The sequence below is a fragment of the Sorghum bicolor genome, chromosome 7 (assembly GCF_000003195.3).
Source record: "Sorghum bicolor cultivar BTx623 chromosome 7, Sorghum_bicolor_NCBIv3, whole genome shotgun sequence".
NCBI lineage: Eukaryota > Viridiplantae > Streptophyta > Magnoliopsida > Poales > Poaceae > Sorghum > Sorghum bicolor.
Window position 1 is genome coordinate 8,158,684 of NC_012876.2, and position 17,259 is coordinate 8,175,942.

At 46.6% G+C, this 17,259-nt stretch overlaps 2 long non-coding RNA genes across 3 annotated transcripts; one reads left to right on the plus strand and one right to left on the minus strand.

Annotated features, from left to right (window-relative positions):
* On the minus strand, positions 11,147 to 12,546 carry LOC110437150. 2 transcript variants are annotated; one of them, XR_002455282.1, is made up of 2 exons: positions 11,794 to 12,546; positions 11,147 to 11,413 (listed from the first exon to the last, which is right to left on the minus strand). It is a non-coding gene; the product is annotated as an uncharacterized LOC110437150 (long non-coding RNA). The 2 variants fall into 2 exon arrangements; XR_002455283.1 differs by having other exon boundaries at positions 11,147 to 11,417.
* Positions 14,233 to 17,048, plus strand: LOC110436871. Its single transcript, XR_002454749.1, has 3 exons — positions 14,233 to 14,435; positions 15,878 to 15,970; positions 16,713 to 17,048. It is a non-coding gene; the product is annotated as an uncharacterized LOC110436871 (long non-coding RNA).

Consider the following 17,259-nt stretch of genomic DNA (forward strand, 5'->3'; position numbering starts at 1 on the left):
TGCCAAGAGTTAGGCACGCGTGTTCCGTCTGGATACGCCAATCTGTAGGATGTAGGTCGTGTGACTTCGGCGACCACAAAGGGTCCCTCCCAGGGAGTGGATAGCTTGTGCATTCCTTCCTGGCTTGTTTTCCACCTGAGTACCAGATCGCCGATCACGAAAGAACGGTCCTTGACGTTCCTGTTATAGTACCGCCTGACTGCCGCAAGATACTTTGCTGTTCGGAGACAAGAATTCAGACGCTTTTCCTCCATGGAGTTGATTTCAAGTTCTCTGGCGCTGTCGGCTGTTGTCTAGTCGAAATTTTCAATCCTAGGAGAACTAAAGGTTATGTCAGACGGTAGGACTGCCTCGGTGCCGTAGACCATGAAGTAGGGTGACACTCCCGTGTTCCGACTAGTCTGGGTTCGGAGGCCCCAGACCACAGCTGGTAACTCTTTCATCCATCGACCAGGTGCTTTGTCGTTCTCGGTGTACAGCCTTTTCTTGAGGGCGTCAATGATCATTCCGTTCGCACGCTCGACCTGACCGTTTGCCCGTGGGTGTGCTACTGACACGTATTTTATGACTATGCTCCTGTCATCGCAGAAGTCCCAAAATGCAGTGCTAGTAAACTGAGTACCCAGGTCGGTGATTATGCTGTTCGGGATCCCGAATCTGTGTATGATTTGACTGAGGAATTCCACAGCCTTCTCGGAGGTCGCTTTTATCAGTGGCATGTATTCGATCCATTTGGAGAACTTGTCGATTAATACAAAGACGAACTTGAAGTTACCAGGGGCCGGTTTAAATGGCCCGATCATGTCGAGCCCCCAGCAGGCGAAAGGCCAGGATGACAGGATAGTTTGAATCTCGTGAGCGGGTACATGGGTCCTTTTTGTGAAGAACTGGCACCCCTCACAGTGTCGGACCAGTTTTTCGGCGTCGTTGACCGCGGTTGGCCAATAAAATCCTGCTCGGAAAGCTTTCCCGACCAGCGTTCTGGATGCAGCGTGGTTGCCGCAGGATCCGGCATGTATGTCTTCGAGGAGTTTGATGCCATCATCTTGAGATATGCACTTGAGTAGTACCTCAGAGCTTGCATTTTTCGCATGAGTTTGCCGTCCACCAGTATGTAATTCTTTGATCGTCGAATGAGGCGCTTGTTCTCTGTTTTGTCCTGGAAACCCGTACCATCCGATATATACTTGATGAACGGGGTTGTCGGAGTGGCATCGTCTATAAGCATGGTTTCTGTGGGTTGCTTTTCGACCAGGGCAGAGCCCACGCTTGGCTCATGGATGTGCTGGACGAAAACACCCCGCGGGATCGGGGCCCGAGATGACCCTAACTTCGACAACGCATCAGATGCCTGGTTCTTATCCCGGACCACGTGGATGTACTCTATGCCGTAGAAGTTGGTTTCCCATTGGCGAATTTCTTTGCAGTAGAGATCCATCTTCTCGTGGGTCGCATCCCACTCCTTGTTGAGCTGGTTGATAACTAAAGCAGAGTCGCCATAGACATAGAGGCGTTTGACTCCCAGCTCAACGACTAGCCTTATGCCGTGCAGGCATGCTTCGTATTCGACGACGTTGTTTGATGCCGGAAAAAGGATCCTAAGGACATTATGCAGTTTGTCCTTGTTAGGCGATACGAAGAGTATCCCAGCGCCGGCGCCGTTGATGTTCAAGGACCCGTCAAAAAACATCGACCAGTGGTCGGAGACGTCGGGAACGGGAGGCTCGTTGAGATCCGTCCATTCAGCAATGAAATCGACCAGGGCCTGCGACTTGACTGTGGTGCGGCTCTGGAATTCCAGGGAAAATGGGCATAACTCCATCGCCCATTTTACAATTCTGCCGTTGGCGTCTTTATTGCGCAGAATGTCCCCGAGAGGGAAACTGGTGGTTACCAAGACTCGATGGCCGTCGAAGTAGTGTTTTAGCTTTCTCGATGTTATTAGGATGGCGTATATGAGCTTCTGTATTTGTGGATACCTGGTCTTGGATTCGTTTAGGACTTCGCTTATGAAGTAAACGGGTCTCTGGACCTTGTAGACATGACCTGGCTCATCCCGCTCGACCACTATTGCCGTGGAAACAACCCTGTCGGTTGCAGCAATGTAAAGGAGTAGGTCTTCATTGGGCTGAGGCGCTGTAAGAACTGGCGGGGAAGTGAGGAAAGTCTTGAGCTGGGTGAACGCAGCGTTGGCTTCCTCTGTCCAAGAAAATTTTTCCGATGCCTTCAAGAGTTTAAAGAAAGGGAGGCCTTTTTCCCCTAATCTTGAGATGAAGCGGCTGAGTGCGGCCATACATCCGGTAAGCTTCTGAATATCCTTGACATTTTTAGGTGGTCGCATGTCGAGTACTGCTTTTACTTTTGAAGGATTCGGTCGTATGCCGTCGCGGCTGACGACGTTGCCGAGCAGTAGACCGGAAGGGACGCCAAAGATGCACTTTTTGGGGTTGAGCTTCCACTTGTACTTGTTTAGCGCCTTAAAGGTTCGGTCTAAGTTGTCGATTAGAGTGCTTGCATCCCTTGTTTTGACGACGACGTCATCTACATAGGCCTCGACGAGGTCATCGCGGATCTCGTCGTGGAGGCATTGCTGGATGGCCCTTTGATAGGTGGCTCCGGCGTTTTTGAGTCCGAACGACATGGTCGTGTAGCAGTATGCGCCGAAAGGAGTAATGAAAGATGTTTTTATCTGGTCGTCTTCCTTTAGCGAGATCTGGTGATAACCAGAGTAACAGTCTAGAAAAGAGAGGAGTTCGCATCCGGCCGTTGAGTCGACCACCTCGTCGATGCGAGGGAGACCAAAAGGATCTTTAGGACAGTGTTTATTGAGATCAGTGTAATCGACGCACATTCTCCATTCATTATTCTTTTTGCGTACAAGGACCGGGTTGGCGAGCCAATCGGGATGATACACTTCTTTTATGAATCCGGCTGCTAGAAGCCGTGTTATTTCTGTCCTAATAGCCTCCTTTTTGTCACGAGCGAACCGTCGCAGCTTTTGCTTGATGGGTCTTGCGGTCTTCGAGACATTTAAGGAGTGCTCGATCAGGTTTCGTGGGACGCCGGGCATGTCTGCGGGTTTCCATGCGAAAACACTTACGTTGTCCCTTAGAAACCTGACGAGCGCGTCTTCCTATTTAGGGTCCAGGTTGGCCCCGATGAGGGCCGTCTTCTCGGGGCTGCCTTCGACCAGCTGCACTTCCTTGTGCTCCTTGGATTTTGAGTTCTTCCTGGCGGTCTCCTGCTCGGGTAGTTGAAGCCCGTCGGGAGGTAGCTGTGCAGCCTGGGTTGCTGTCTCAGCCATGCGGATTGAGAGATCGATTGCTTCGGTGATCTTGAAGCTCTCCTCCTCGCAAGTATATGCAGTGTAGACATTGCCCCTGGCGGTTAGGACGCCTTTCTCTGTGGGCATTTTAAGGACCAGGTATGAGTAATGCGGGACCGCCATGAATTTTGTTAGTGATGGTCGGCCTAGTATGGCGTGGTAGGTTCCATCGAAGTCGGCGACCACAAAGTTGACGAACTCTGTCCGAAAGTGGTCGGGCGTGCCGAATTGGACAGGCAATGTTATCTGTCCGAGGGGCACTGAACTCTGACCTGGCAAAACTCACCAGAATTGAGCATCGTAGGGCTTTAGTTGTGCCGGAGATATCTTGAGAGCGGGCAGGCTGTTGCGGAAGAGGATGTCAATGGAGCTCCCTCCGTCCACGAGGACGCGCTCGAACCTGATGCTGTTGATGCAAGGGTCCAGGATTAGAGGAAAACGACCTGGCTCTGGTATAGCAGCCCATTGATCCTTCCTGCTGAAGGAGATCTCCCTATGCGACCACGGGGGAAACTTTGGGTCTGCGATCAGACCATCGGTGCTGTCTATGTTGAGACAGGCTCTCTTTAGTAGCTTTCTTTCCCGCTTAGATTCGATGGAGACCTTGCCTCCGAAGATAGAGTGGACCACGTCTGTGGGACTGACATATTGATGTCGGGGATCCCTGTCTTGGTCCTCGTCCTCGTCTTTGTGGTCATGCCCGTCCCGTTTTCCATTTTTCTTGGCGGAGTCGTCTTGGGCGGCTCGGCGTGTATAGATGTTTTTGAGGACGCGGCACTCTTCCATGGTGTGATTAGACTTTGGATGCAGTTGGCACGGTCCCTTTAACGTTTTGTTATAGTCTTCTTGGTAGTCCCGTCGCCCGTTGGGACGCTTGACCGTATTCACTTCGTGGTCGTGGTCGCGGGGGCGCTTTCCTCTGAAATCGTCGCGATTGTCGCGCCGCCTATCCCAACCTTCTCTGTGATCACGGTTGTCGGGGCGGCGGTGGTTCCTGTTGTCAAAACGACCGCGACTGTCGTCTCGGCGGGGAGGCTGGTCGGGACCTCTCGCATCGTCCCGGATTAACTTTTCTGCGTCGTCAGCATCGGCGTAATTTTTAGCCGTGGCAAGGAGTTCGGCCATCGTTGTTGGCCTTTTGCGCAGCAGCTTGTTCCTCAGTGCTTCATGGAAGCGCAGGCCTTTAATGAAGGCAGAGATGGCCTCGTCGTGGGAAATCTTCGGGATCTTGAGGCGCATATCCGAGAATTGTCGGATGTAATCGTGCAAAGGTTCATTTTTTCTGTCCCTTATCCTTTCGAGGTCGTACTTGTTTCCAGGCTGCTCGCATGTAGCGATGAAGTTGTCGATGAAAGGCTGGCGTAGCTCTCCCCAAGAGTCGAAGGAGTCCTCGGGCAGACCAAGGAGCCATTGATGACCAGCCTGGTCGAGGACTACTGGGAAGTAGTTGGCCATGACGTGTTCGTCCCCTGCGGCTGATCGGACGGCGATTTCGTAGAGAGTGATCCAGTTTTCTGGGTTTTCCTTGCCGTCGTACTTTTTGAGTTTCTCAAGCTTGAAATTGCGGGGCCACACGACCTGGCGGAGGTGCGAGGAGAACTGTCTCAGGCCCGGGGGGCCGTGCGTTGCATCATACTCGATACGGCGTAAGTTTTTGTGGACTGCTCTCTCCGTGGCGCGCCTGTTGATGCGGTCCCGGGCATCTTTGGGAGGGGTGTTATATCGAAGATCCCTGTGCTGGTTTACTTCTTGGCCACGCCTGCGATTCTGCTCGCGTTGACCGCCAGCGTCCCGACCGCCGTCATTACGCCGCGAATCTGTTCGATGGTTGTCGGGGGAACGGCTGCGATGGTGCCTGCTGGGCTGCGGTGATGTCCGGCTACGGTGAGTCTGGTCGGAGGCAGCCTCTGTATAGGAGACGGCCTGGACTCTTTTGAGCAGAGTGGCTGTATGTCCCATCGCGGCGATCAGGTGTGCTCGGACACTAGTTCGGACCCCTTGGCACTCAGGGGTATCAGGGAGCCGATCCAAATTAGCCATGGCGACAGCCACGTTAGCGCTTGGTGTTTTGTAGACTGGCTGGTCCCCGACCATGTCGAAAGCGTCACTGAGGTTTTGTGGCGGAATTTGTCGTTCCTCGTCCGCGCGTCGTCGGGCGCGATCGGCGTTGCGCTGCTCGCAAAGCTGCCTCTGCTCGTCTGTTTCTCCGTCAACAACCGGCTCGTCGGCGCTGACGTTGAAAACAATATCTCCTCGCCGGGGTGGGAAGACCGGGAAACGTGGGAAACCCGGAGGGTGTGACGGGAAATCCAAGTCGTAATCCTCATCCTCGGAGTTTATGACTTCAGTGGGAACGGAACCAGTGCTCGAATTTGTGCTGGAAACCTGGCCGTCCCGTAACTCTTGGATCGTTATCATGTTGACATAATGTCGAGCTGGTCGACCGCTCCCCTTTGGCGCCCAACCAGCTTTGTTAAAGAGGGGTCGGACGTGTCTCGAGTAGAGAGAGGCCGAGTTGTTCAGACCGTGAGGGTAATCTTCCTCCGGGTTGACCTTGATCTTGACAGATCGTCCTGAGGGAGTCGAGGTTATCGCCAGGGACGTTCCCAGCCGTTCGTGTGTAGTGACACGAGTTGGCCGGTGGGAATTGAAAAAATCCGTTGAGGCGGCTTGGTCAGGCTGGCGTAGGATTCCATCTACAACCTGGGAAGCTTCAAGTAGCTTGGAGTCGGCGCGGTCAAGTGCCCGGAGAAGGTCTGAGCAGTCGATCCTCCTTCCCTTGTAGAGCGGGGATGGTGGTCGGGTGCTCGGAGTCGTCACCCGAGTGGTCGGAGCCGACGTGATCCCAGATTGGATCTGGGTTCCTTCCGAAACCGTAGTCGTGAGACCGTCGCCGCACGTCGTCCACGTGATCGGCCGACGGTGAACGTGAGGCCTTCAGGAACGGCCGCGAAAGCTGGGATTGTGACCATCTTGTTCGTCGGGGAAGTTGTACGCACACCCCCTACCTGGCGCGCCACTGTCGACGAAAGCTGGTCGGCAGTCTACCTTGGGGTATACCCACGGTAGTAGTTTATCGGTAGACGGTGCGCAAACTACGAACTCGATGGTGACGCAAGACACGGGCGAGCTTTTTATCTAGGTTCGGCCGCCGAGTTGGCGTAATACCTACGTCCTGCGTCTGGTTCTATTGATTTGTGTTGAGAGAATATGTTGTTCTAGGGGGGTCCCTTGCCTCTCCTTATATAGTTCGGAGGGCAGGGTTACAGATCCGGAAACTAATCCTAGTCAGTTACAATTGCCATAGATAGTTCGATATCAATTCCTATTCTAACCGACTAGAATCCTGTTTGATCTCCACGTCTTGTTTCCTTGCGCGAAACTCCGGGTTGTCGGATCAAACCTCGAGCTTGTCTCGTAATGGGCCAAACCTCCTGGCCCAAGTCTAGCCGTAAGGGTATAGGGGTTTATACCCCCACACTCACCACCTCCTAGTCCCACTCCCTGGCATTTGCAGCCTCCTCACTGCCGCCGCCGCTGTCGCCGGAGACGAAGCCCGTTCCGGGCGGCTGGTCCGACGCGGTCGGGTCCGCATTGGCGGCCGGCTTTGGCTTGCGGCCGCACGCCGAGCACATGGACGACGTCAGCGCGACGGTGGCGGCCACACCACGAATAAGGACAAGGCGACGAAGAACGGTGACGAGAACGGCCTGGCGGCTGGCCAGAGCCTGGCTCAGTTGGGAAGCCCGATTTGGACTTTCAAAGCTGGTCAGGCTATCTCTGTACGGTTGGCCCAAGTTGGCCATGTCCCAAGCCTTCTTCAACCAACCAAACACCCATTTTCTAGCTCAAGTGAGCCCTGGCCACATGTGGATTGCAACCAAACACACCCTATGTGTACCAACGTAGGCACGAGAATACGAGATCCTAGCAAGAATCAGTAACACTGAAGTATGACTCATTGGGATATGGGAACCTAACAAGAATCCAGCATTATGGCCAATGGATCGAACTATAGGCATCAGGGCACTCACAATGCAGACTCTATCATAGAGTCTAAAATTATTTATTACCTCGAACAATGTGGACTTAGAGTCTAAATAAGACTTGAAGTCTTATTTTTTCTATCTCTTTCTTCAATATGCTGCCACATCAGCAAAATATCATAAATAGTATGTAATTAATTGTCTTAGACTCTGTGATAGAGTCTTGCATTGTGAGTGCCCTCAATCTTCACTCCACCACACCACTGTAGATTTCCATAGCACAGTAACACTGAAATATTTGTAGGTCTGTCCGTGCTTAGAGATTAGAGAATATGTTGAACAGTAGAAACTCAGTGGGTGTTTTGTTGGAGGTGTTAAAGTTTTAACATTTTCATTTTATTTGGCAATTAGTATTTAATCATGGACTAATTAGACTTAAAAATTCGTCTCGCAAATTATTCTCTAGCTATGTTTGTTTTAGTTTTATAAATAGTTCATATTTAATACTTTATGCATATGTCCAAATATTCGATGTGTTAGACGATAAAATTTAACAGGCCCAACCAAACATGTCCTCAGAAACTCAACCACACGGTACTAAACCCACGCTATGTGTTAAGAAAACAGTCCCGACGATTAACCCAAGGTACTAAACCAAAGATTATTCACTAGCACTATGTAAAAAGGTGTTATATCCGTCATTTCTCGTCCATTAAGTGGCACCCCAAAAGTAGACATGTCCGTGCACCCAACATACGACATACAACTCAATTTCCACCAACTTTTCCATTTTCTAAAAGCAAAACCCATTAGTATATTGGAAGTCTTTTTCCGAAGAAAGTGGCACTCCGTAAGTAATCATGTACATGCACCCAACATAAGACATAGCTCAATTTCCACTAACTTCTCCATTTTCTCAAAGCAAACCACATTCGTATATTCGAAGTCTTTTTTTGAAGGAACAAGAATAGCAACCAAAGGAGGTGAATAGGACCCAAAAATTTTGGCCGTTGTCCCGTGTCACACCCAAAAACCTCACAACTCTGCGATGAACCATGATGTCTTCAAAGAGCCACACTAACACAGCGAAACAACCTCTGAAGTGACACAGCGAGCGAGGCAACAAATGTAAGAAATTGCACGAACACTACTACACAAAATTCCTAGGTGTTTTGAAATTGGCCTAGGAGGTGGACAACTTTTAAACCGCCTCGATTAATGCCTAGAATTAACCGAGATGGTCACAATCAACCGTCTCACACAAAATCGATTTACCAAAATTCCTAAAATATATTAACGGAGGCCGCTATTATAAGAGACCCGTCTGGAAAAATAGGGTCATTTTTGGATCAGTAATGTAGCTGAGGCCTGGCCAAAGCCCATAACCACTCATCCTATCGGGCTTATATAAATAATAGTCTCTTATAATGCCGCACTCTCCTCACCCTCACCCTCGCTTTCCTAGCCCGACAAAGGGGCGGTGACCGTTGCATCTCCTCCCACAGGCGTGCCCCTCCCGCTTCGTACCTCTCACTCTCCTTCTCCTAGGCCGACAAAAGGGGTAGCGGCGGCCGCACTATCCCCCCCTCCCTCCCTCTCCCTCTTCTAGCCCGGTGGCATCCCACCACTCTCCTCCCGGTGGTGTTCCTCCCCTCTTCTCCTAGTGGTGGTTTTCTCCATAGCTGTGTCCATGCTGGCGGCACTCCTCCCCTCCCCTCCCCTCCCCTCCCTTGCTCGCAAATCTGGTGGCCGGAGGCCGAATCTTGTCGGCGGGTGAGTGGATCTCTATGGCGTGCAGCTACGGCGACAACCCGTGGATGGGCTCGGCTGGCCCATAGATGGGCACACTGGGTTTATCCATAGGTTTTATTATTATTTTTTGTTTTTTTATTTTATTCACCAAGACGGTCATTTGAACCATTTTATTCACCAAGCTGGTCATTTGAACCACCTCGGTAATCATTCATTTACCATGACCTTTCGACCGAGACGGTTAGAAAAACCGCCCCAGTTAATGCTTTTGCCCGCCATGATTAAGATTAATGTAGTAGGGGAAAATCCTCTGCTCTAGCAGCCAAACCAGCTTGGTTGGCTATGCACCCGGTCTTGCTAGTTCTGGGGCTTGGGTGCAAGTGACCCGGCTTGGCTGGTCATGGAACTAACTTGGTCGTTTGTGTGGCAGCCTGGGCGGGCTGGCTGGCAGGACATGTTATTAGGACCGGACCGGACCGGCTGTCCGACCAATAAAAGACAAAATCAGAGACTATAACGGTTCGGTTCACTTCAAAGACCGATTATACAGTCAGACCGCTAAAACCTCTGAACCGGCCGGTTCCTCTCCCCAGCTCCCCAAAAATCTTACGTAAAAATCCAAAACTCAAGATATTCTTAATAGATCAAGACCTAAAACAATCTCCAAAAATTTCCAAATTTTGCAGGTGATACCTAGGTATAATATTGGCAGGTATTCCTAGTAGATCAAGATCCAAAACTCAAGAAAACTCTCGAGATCTAAAAATGCATCAAACGTTTAGGGTTTTCTCTATCCTTTCCTCTCAAGGGTGAATCTTTGTGCTCGAGATAAATCTAACCAATTCACTTGGCAAATATGTTCATTTTAGGTCCTAGTACGAATCAAGCCCTTGAAACAACTCCAAGAGCTCAAACCCCCCAACGAATGGAGAAGGGATGGGAGAGGGAGAAGGAGAAGGAAAAACCAAATCACAATACAAGTAACAACTCAGATTCAGATCTTGGATGAATGATTGCTTTATTTCTGAAGATCTACCATAGGAAAAATTACAGGATACTTAAACATAGGCAGAGTATGAATCTCCCGAACTGTGGATCTCTCTCAAATGTAGGAAAGCTAAAATTGGAAACTACCTCGATGCTAAGGCAAAAACAATGGAAGACAAACATGGGCACATCTCAACCATATGTTTGTATTTTTTTTGGGATCCTGCAAATTTGCATGTATTTTATTAAGAGAAAAGGGAGTTAGCTACTTCCTCCATCCCAAATTGTAAGTCATTCCAAGAATTTTGGAGAGTCAAAACATTTTCACGTTTGACCAAAATTATAGAGAGAAATACTAAGATTTGTAGCGTAAAGTGAGTATACTATGAAAATATAATTAAGAAAGAATCTAATGATACTTACTTGGTATCATAATAATTATTATTTTATCATATAAATTTGGTCCAACTTAGAAAAATTTAACTCTCCAAGCTTCTTGAAATGACTTACAATTTGGAATGGAGGGAGTACAACATAAACACACAGATCCTAGCAAACACACGCGCATGCGCAGATGAATGAGGGTAGTACAGATTCGTGTGTGAATGTCAAGGCAAACCAGCTGCCCTTACAAACTGCACCGCACACGCTAAGGCCTTGCTTTAGTTGTAAAAATTTTTACAAAATAGACACTATAACATTTTCGTTTGTATTTAACAAATATTGTTCAATTATGAACTAACTAGGCTCAAAAGATTCGTCTCGCAAATCACAGACAAACTGTGCAATTAGTTATTTTTTAATCTATATTTAATACTTCATATATGTGTCGCAAGATTTGATGTAATAGAAAACCTGATAATTTTTGCAAAATTTATAAGGAACTAAACAAGGCCTAAGTAGTATTACATGGTTGAAGATGGAGCAACGATGGAGCTTTGGGGAGTCAGAAATCCAGCCTACTCATCAACGCCGCGACAATAGCAGAGATCGTTGCGTCTGGGAGCCTCGGCCGGACAACAACCATGCGATATTAATAAAATTACAGTAGGGGGTAACCCCTCCTGATTCTCTATCACAATGCAGACTTCTATCATAGAGTCTAAAGTTATTTATTAGAGCATTTCCAATTGTTTGGAAAAATTGACTTGGAAAAAATTATCATTTGGCAACTTGCTAAACCTTTTGGCAAGTGAATTTTTCTTGTATCTCCAATAGTTTGGTAAATTGGGCTTGGTAACATAGAAAAATAGACCCACATATACCGGTCCAACAGATTTCAATGTCCTCGCGCTCGCGGCTTCCTCCGGCCATCACCTTCGACAAAGGTCACCAGCTTCTGCCGCCTCAGGTTCCTGCCTGCCTACCTTGGGGTTCATATCAAACAGCGCCAGGAAACATGGAAAACTAGTGATGCACACATCTCACCAAAAGGACCTAGCAGAACTCTACAAGGGCCTTGTTTACTTCCCCAATAATTTTGCAAAATTTTTCAGATTCCCCGTCACATCGAATCTTTAGACATATGCATGAAGTATTAAATATAGATGAAAATAAAAATTAATTGCACAATTTGGTCGGAATTGACAAGACGAATCTTTTGAGCCTAGTTAGTCCATAATTGGACAATATTTGTCAAATACAAACAAAGTGCTACTATTCATATTTTGCAAAATTTTTTGGAAGTAAACAAGGCCAAGGTAGAAACAAAGAAACAGGGGAGTCGAATGGACATGTTCTCACCTTCCGGAATCGAGAGAGCTGTGGATCAGAACCTGCAAAAGCAAAGAAAATCATCAGTAGAAAAAGTCAGCAGACAGTAGTAGCAGCATCAAAGATCCAAAAAATGATTTTCTTCCCCCTTTCAGAAACAGAGACTGAAGAATCATCACAAGGACACCAAGAACAGACAGGAACTCAAGTACTCCCAGCCCCAAACCACAAAAGACGCAAGAACAGCACCCGGGGGGCACCCACCTCAAAGCCGACGCCCAAAGAATTCGCGTCCAGGAAACGAGCAAAGAAAAGAGGGAGCCAAGAACTCAAGAACGGGATGGATGGATCTTAACCACTTCTGCTTCGTGAGGACGTCGCCGCCGCCGTCCAGGGGCACCCACCTCAAAGCCGGTGCAAGAACAGCACGGGCCGACACAAAAGGCGCAGGGATGGAGGGCACCCGGCCGGTCGATGAAGGCCGAGAGAGGATGGTGGAGGCGACGACGAAGACTCCACTCGGGAAAGGACGAGATCGTGGAAGGAGGCGACGAAGGAACGGGCAATGGAAGTTTCACACTGTGCGCGGGAGAAGTGGCGGCGCGGGGGAAAATCAGTCGCGCCGCAGGATAGCAAGCGACGACGACTGCTGAAAGATCCGCGCGCGGCTCCTCCTTTTTCCAACTTGAAAAAATTTAGCAAGTCTTATTCCAATCTGTTGGAGAAGAAATTTTCTTCTTTTTCCCAAAAAACAAAGATAGCAAGTCATTTTTCCAAACAATTGGAGATGCTCTTACCTCGAACAATGTGGACTTGGAGTCTAATAAGACTTGAAGTCTTATTTTTTCTACCTCTTTCTTCAATAAATATGGTGCCACATCAGCAAAATACCATAAATAATACTCCCTCCGTCCCCAAATACTGCTATTTCTAGCAGATTTCAGACAGATTAGTGTGGCAAACAAAAGACCATTCTACCCTCAATTAATTTGGGTTCCACCATTTAATCTTGCACGTTAAATTATGGTTCTCTGGTTCCAACGAGCTGCATTTAATGCCAACTAAACACACTCAAACAATTACCATACGTCAAAGTAATACTCCCTAGAAGAAATTAAATGGGCTGGTGGACCATGAAAGTTCTGAGGAGAAATTAAATGGGCTAGTGGACCGAGTATGCTAGTAGAAATAGCAGTATATGTGGATAAAATTTTCTTCTAGAAATAGCAGTATTCAGGAACAGAGAGAGTATGTAATTAATTGTCTTGGACTCTATGATAGAGTCTTATATTGAGAATGCCTAAAAAAACAACCATGCTACGAGAGCCGTGTCGGCCAGAGGAACCAACATAGCAAGTTCGATCGGGGACAGAACCTTGGTCCAGACTTCTCGGCTCTTGATGCAGGCCAACAGCAGTTGGTTGGTTGTCTCGCCGCATTGATCGCATAGCGCATTGGTGTCTGTGTCCTGCAGCCCAATTTTTTTAACATTTGGGCCTTGTTTAGTTCACCCCGAAAAGCAAAAAGTTTTCAAGATTCCCTGTCACATCGAATCTTGTGGCACATGCATGAAACATTAAATATAGATGAAAATAAAAACTAATTACACAGTTTAGCTGTAAATCACGAGATAAATCTTTTGATCCTAGTTAGTCCATGATTGGATAATATTTGTCACAAACAAACGAAAGTGTTACAGTACCGAAATCCGAAATCTTTTCGGAACTAAACAAGGCCTTGGTCTAACATTTGACATCTTTTAAGTGACGTAAACTGATCTTTAGACCCTGATAGTTGCTGCCAAAACTCGTGGCTCTAAAGTAACATATTTTAGTGCTACTACAAATCTTAGTTCTGAGGTACCTAGCCACGCACATTAGAGTATCTTAGGTAGCGCTGATATGACTGGTACCTCAGAGCAACAGATCTTGGCTCCGAGGTCAAACTCACAGATCTTGGCACCGATCTCGGAGCCGAGATCTATGGCTCCGACCATGGAGCCGAGATTTGTGGTTTCGACCTCAGAGCCATCGATTTTGGCGTCGAGCTTAGATTCAGAAACCATGGCCAAATTTTACTGTTTGAGCCTACTCTCATTTGTTTATCCTCTCTCTCAGGTTTCTGCATAAAAACAACTAAATAATATCGAAGTATATATCTAGACATCTAAAATAAGCAAAATTCATATTGTCCAAATACATTGCCCGACTATATCACCTAATAACCTAACTAAATATCTATCTAAATTTGCCATCTACCTATATAAAATAAATTTGCTAACTACATTGTCTAACTACCTATCAAATCTAACTATAGAACTAGATAACTATAACTAGATTAGTTATATATAGAATCAAATTTGCTAACTATATGACTATATAACTAAATATAATAATTAGCTAAATTATCTAAACTAAACAAACTATAAAACAAAATTACTTAAACAAAAAAAAAATCACCTAGACACTTGCTTAGGACAGACCGAGGGGATTGGGGAGGGTGTGGTGCCTCACGGGTAGGCATTGGGGGAGGAGGCGGCACCAACTGTGGCCAGCCGACCGATGGGGACGACGGGAAGAGGCAGGGCACCTTTTGTGGTGAATCCGCCACCTCCGCCACCGTGACTTCCGCGCACCCGGCTCCGCTTCGCTCCACCACCGTCGTTATTGTCGGTCAGTCCACCTCTATCCACATCTCCTTCACAAAAACTTCTCGATCTGCTAGGGTTTCGGGTCTCTTGATCCTACTGTCCTCGCCGTCCCGAGCGATTGCTGCTCCCGCGTCCTGGCCAGCAGCACGCTGAGCACGTCCTTGCCAGCAGCACGTGCTCGGCTCCGGAGTTTGGAGGGCGGTTGCTGAAGTTGGCGTCGTGGGTGCGCAGGAACTGTGCCGCCACACGCGCCGACGCGGCCACCACCACCTCGGCGCTGCTGAACCGAAGCCGGAACAGCGGGACGTCCTTTTTCGCAAGCACGCACATGGTGTGATGCGGATGAGAGCCCACCTGCAGCAGGTTGCCCAATAGCGTGTATACTGCTTTGGATTGGAAGGAACCAAAATTTCCTAGTAGTACAGGAGTGGCAGCTTGGTCTTTTCAGCTTTCCAGGAGTAAAGTCATCCTGTATTTTAGTTTTAAGCCTCCTGCTAGCTGATAGTGCATTTCAAGGTTGAAGCTTGATTTAATTGCTTTATATGGCATGCCTTAACTGTAGCTCTTGGTTAAATATGTCACATGTTGTTTGGAGCTCTTGTTAGCTGGATAATTAGCATGTAATTTTATTCGTGCCTTGTTGTTTTGCTTTTGCATTGTCTTAAAAAATTCCTAATTGTTTCTAGGCTGACATAACACTACTTTGTGTGTGTGATCATGGCAAATAGAAAGACACAGAGAGGTGTTCTGTACAGGTCTAGCATTATAAAATTCAGACAAGAGTTGTAGTTCAGTGTTGGACCTTTAGAAAATTCAGTTCAGTGAGCTGTTGTTTTTTCTTTCAGAATTGATTAAGCTGGTCTTAATCTTTCCTCTAAACTGTACTGCTTGCTGCCATCTTGCTATTAGCTCATGGGTTCTAGGTCCAAACACAGCAGTACAGTTTAGAGGAAAGTTATTATTTCTGTCAAGAATTTGTGGATGGAGATGAATTTGTGATGCATGTATTAGCTTGGTTTGATTTGGATATTATTAGGTTCCTGAATCAAACTTTTGCACATGAATTGGACTCTTATAGTTCAAATAAATTTATTATTATATAGTGAGCTTTGGAAGAAAGGGGCTTTTAGTACTGAATATTGGTACTACTGAATGGTACTTTTAGTAGAGACAAATTAAATGTTCTTTCATTTGTACCCAAAGTTTGTAATTGAATATTGGGATAAGTCCTCCACAATTTTGTAATTGCTTTTGTTGTTTTTGTGCAACGATGTATCTCTTTTTGTCACATGATTTAATCATGGATTAACTAGGAATCATTCCCATGCTTGAGTTAATAATATTTTTGGTAGCAGATGAACACATTCTTGAGTGGTTTGTGGCTCTAATATTCTGAAGGATAAGAAATATTTGTCAGCATTTGCAGTACTACTAGTTCTGAGACTTGTTTCTTGTTTCCTCCAGGGATTGAGGCCAGGGGCTTCATATTTGGCCTGGCAATTGCGTTGGCTATCGGCGCCAAGTTCATACCGCTGCGCAAGCCTAGAAAGCTCCCAGGTGAGTGAGATTCCTTGAACATGATTTTTTTATTCTGAATTCATTCCCATGCATATACTTCTCTGTAGCCAGCTGTTCCTTTTTTCTAGTGCTCAGCTTGTGGTGACACCCTGATTAGCAGGAATATATGTTTAGTGAGGGTACTTGCTTAGCAGGCAGTAAAAGTACGGGCCTTGCCCATAATCTCTGACACCAAAGTTGTTTCTCTAGCCTGCTCAGCACACTTTTGTGCATGCAGTTGCAGCCCATGATGGGATATTAAGAAATGCATCAGGCTTTTTATACAGTACAAGATCATTCTGCACTTTTGTCCACATGTTCTATTCCCCAAGAGATGCTGCTGTGTGCAGTGCCACTTACCCAAAGTGTGGTAGTTAAACAAATAAATTTTAGAAGTGCCACTTACTATTTGCAGTTCATGTAGGAGGTTTTGCTGAAAATAGAATGCAGTTTATTTAGGAGCTGAAGAGCTATTCTTTGTTCTTGGGAGGAGCATGCTAGAAATTTTCTCAAAGTCAGTCCTTGACTTTCAGAAAGTTCCTAGCATGTTCCTCCTAAGAGCATGCTCTCTCTAGTGCAATATATGTTCTAAATATGTTCACAACTTGTCCACATTTGAAACTTGCTTGTTGTGGCATGCCACATGTTTACCCTTGCTTCAAGTTGATGTATCCTAGCAACAATAGATTAGTTTACTTTAGGTATGTCTCTAACTACTAATTTTTTCATTGTTTACCTGCAGGGTTCTAGTGTGGAAGCAAATGTATGATTTAAAGAAGAAGATTGTTTTTACTAGTTGCAGTGTCTATGTGATAAGCTTATGCAAAGAAGCTTTTTTTTTCTTGAGAACACTGATTATGAATGGAGTTGAACCATAATTCCTTTTTTCATATATATCTTGGATATCTGGATGGAGATGATCTATGATTTGGTGACGAATGGATTAGCTAGGTTCAATTTACCACTGGAATTAATTTTTCAATGTATTGGACTATGTCAAATAATTTTGGTCTTGTGATTTTTCATGCATCATGTTCATGTGCATAAAAATAATGTGGTTGACATTGATCTGTGGTGATTTCGTTATATTATTAAAAAATATGTTTTTTCTTGATTTTCTAAGACATTGTTTTTTGTTGCATGTGCATTGGCAGAAGTAATTCCCAGTTCAAAAAAAAATTGTGTATTTCTAGTCATGAACTTTGTCTTGATTCTATTTGTGACGAACTGTGTATTTCTGCTCAAGTCACTCTCAGCTAGCACGTACTTTGGTTGGCTTTGCATGTACG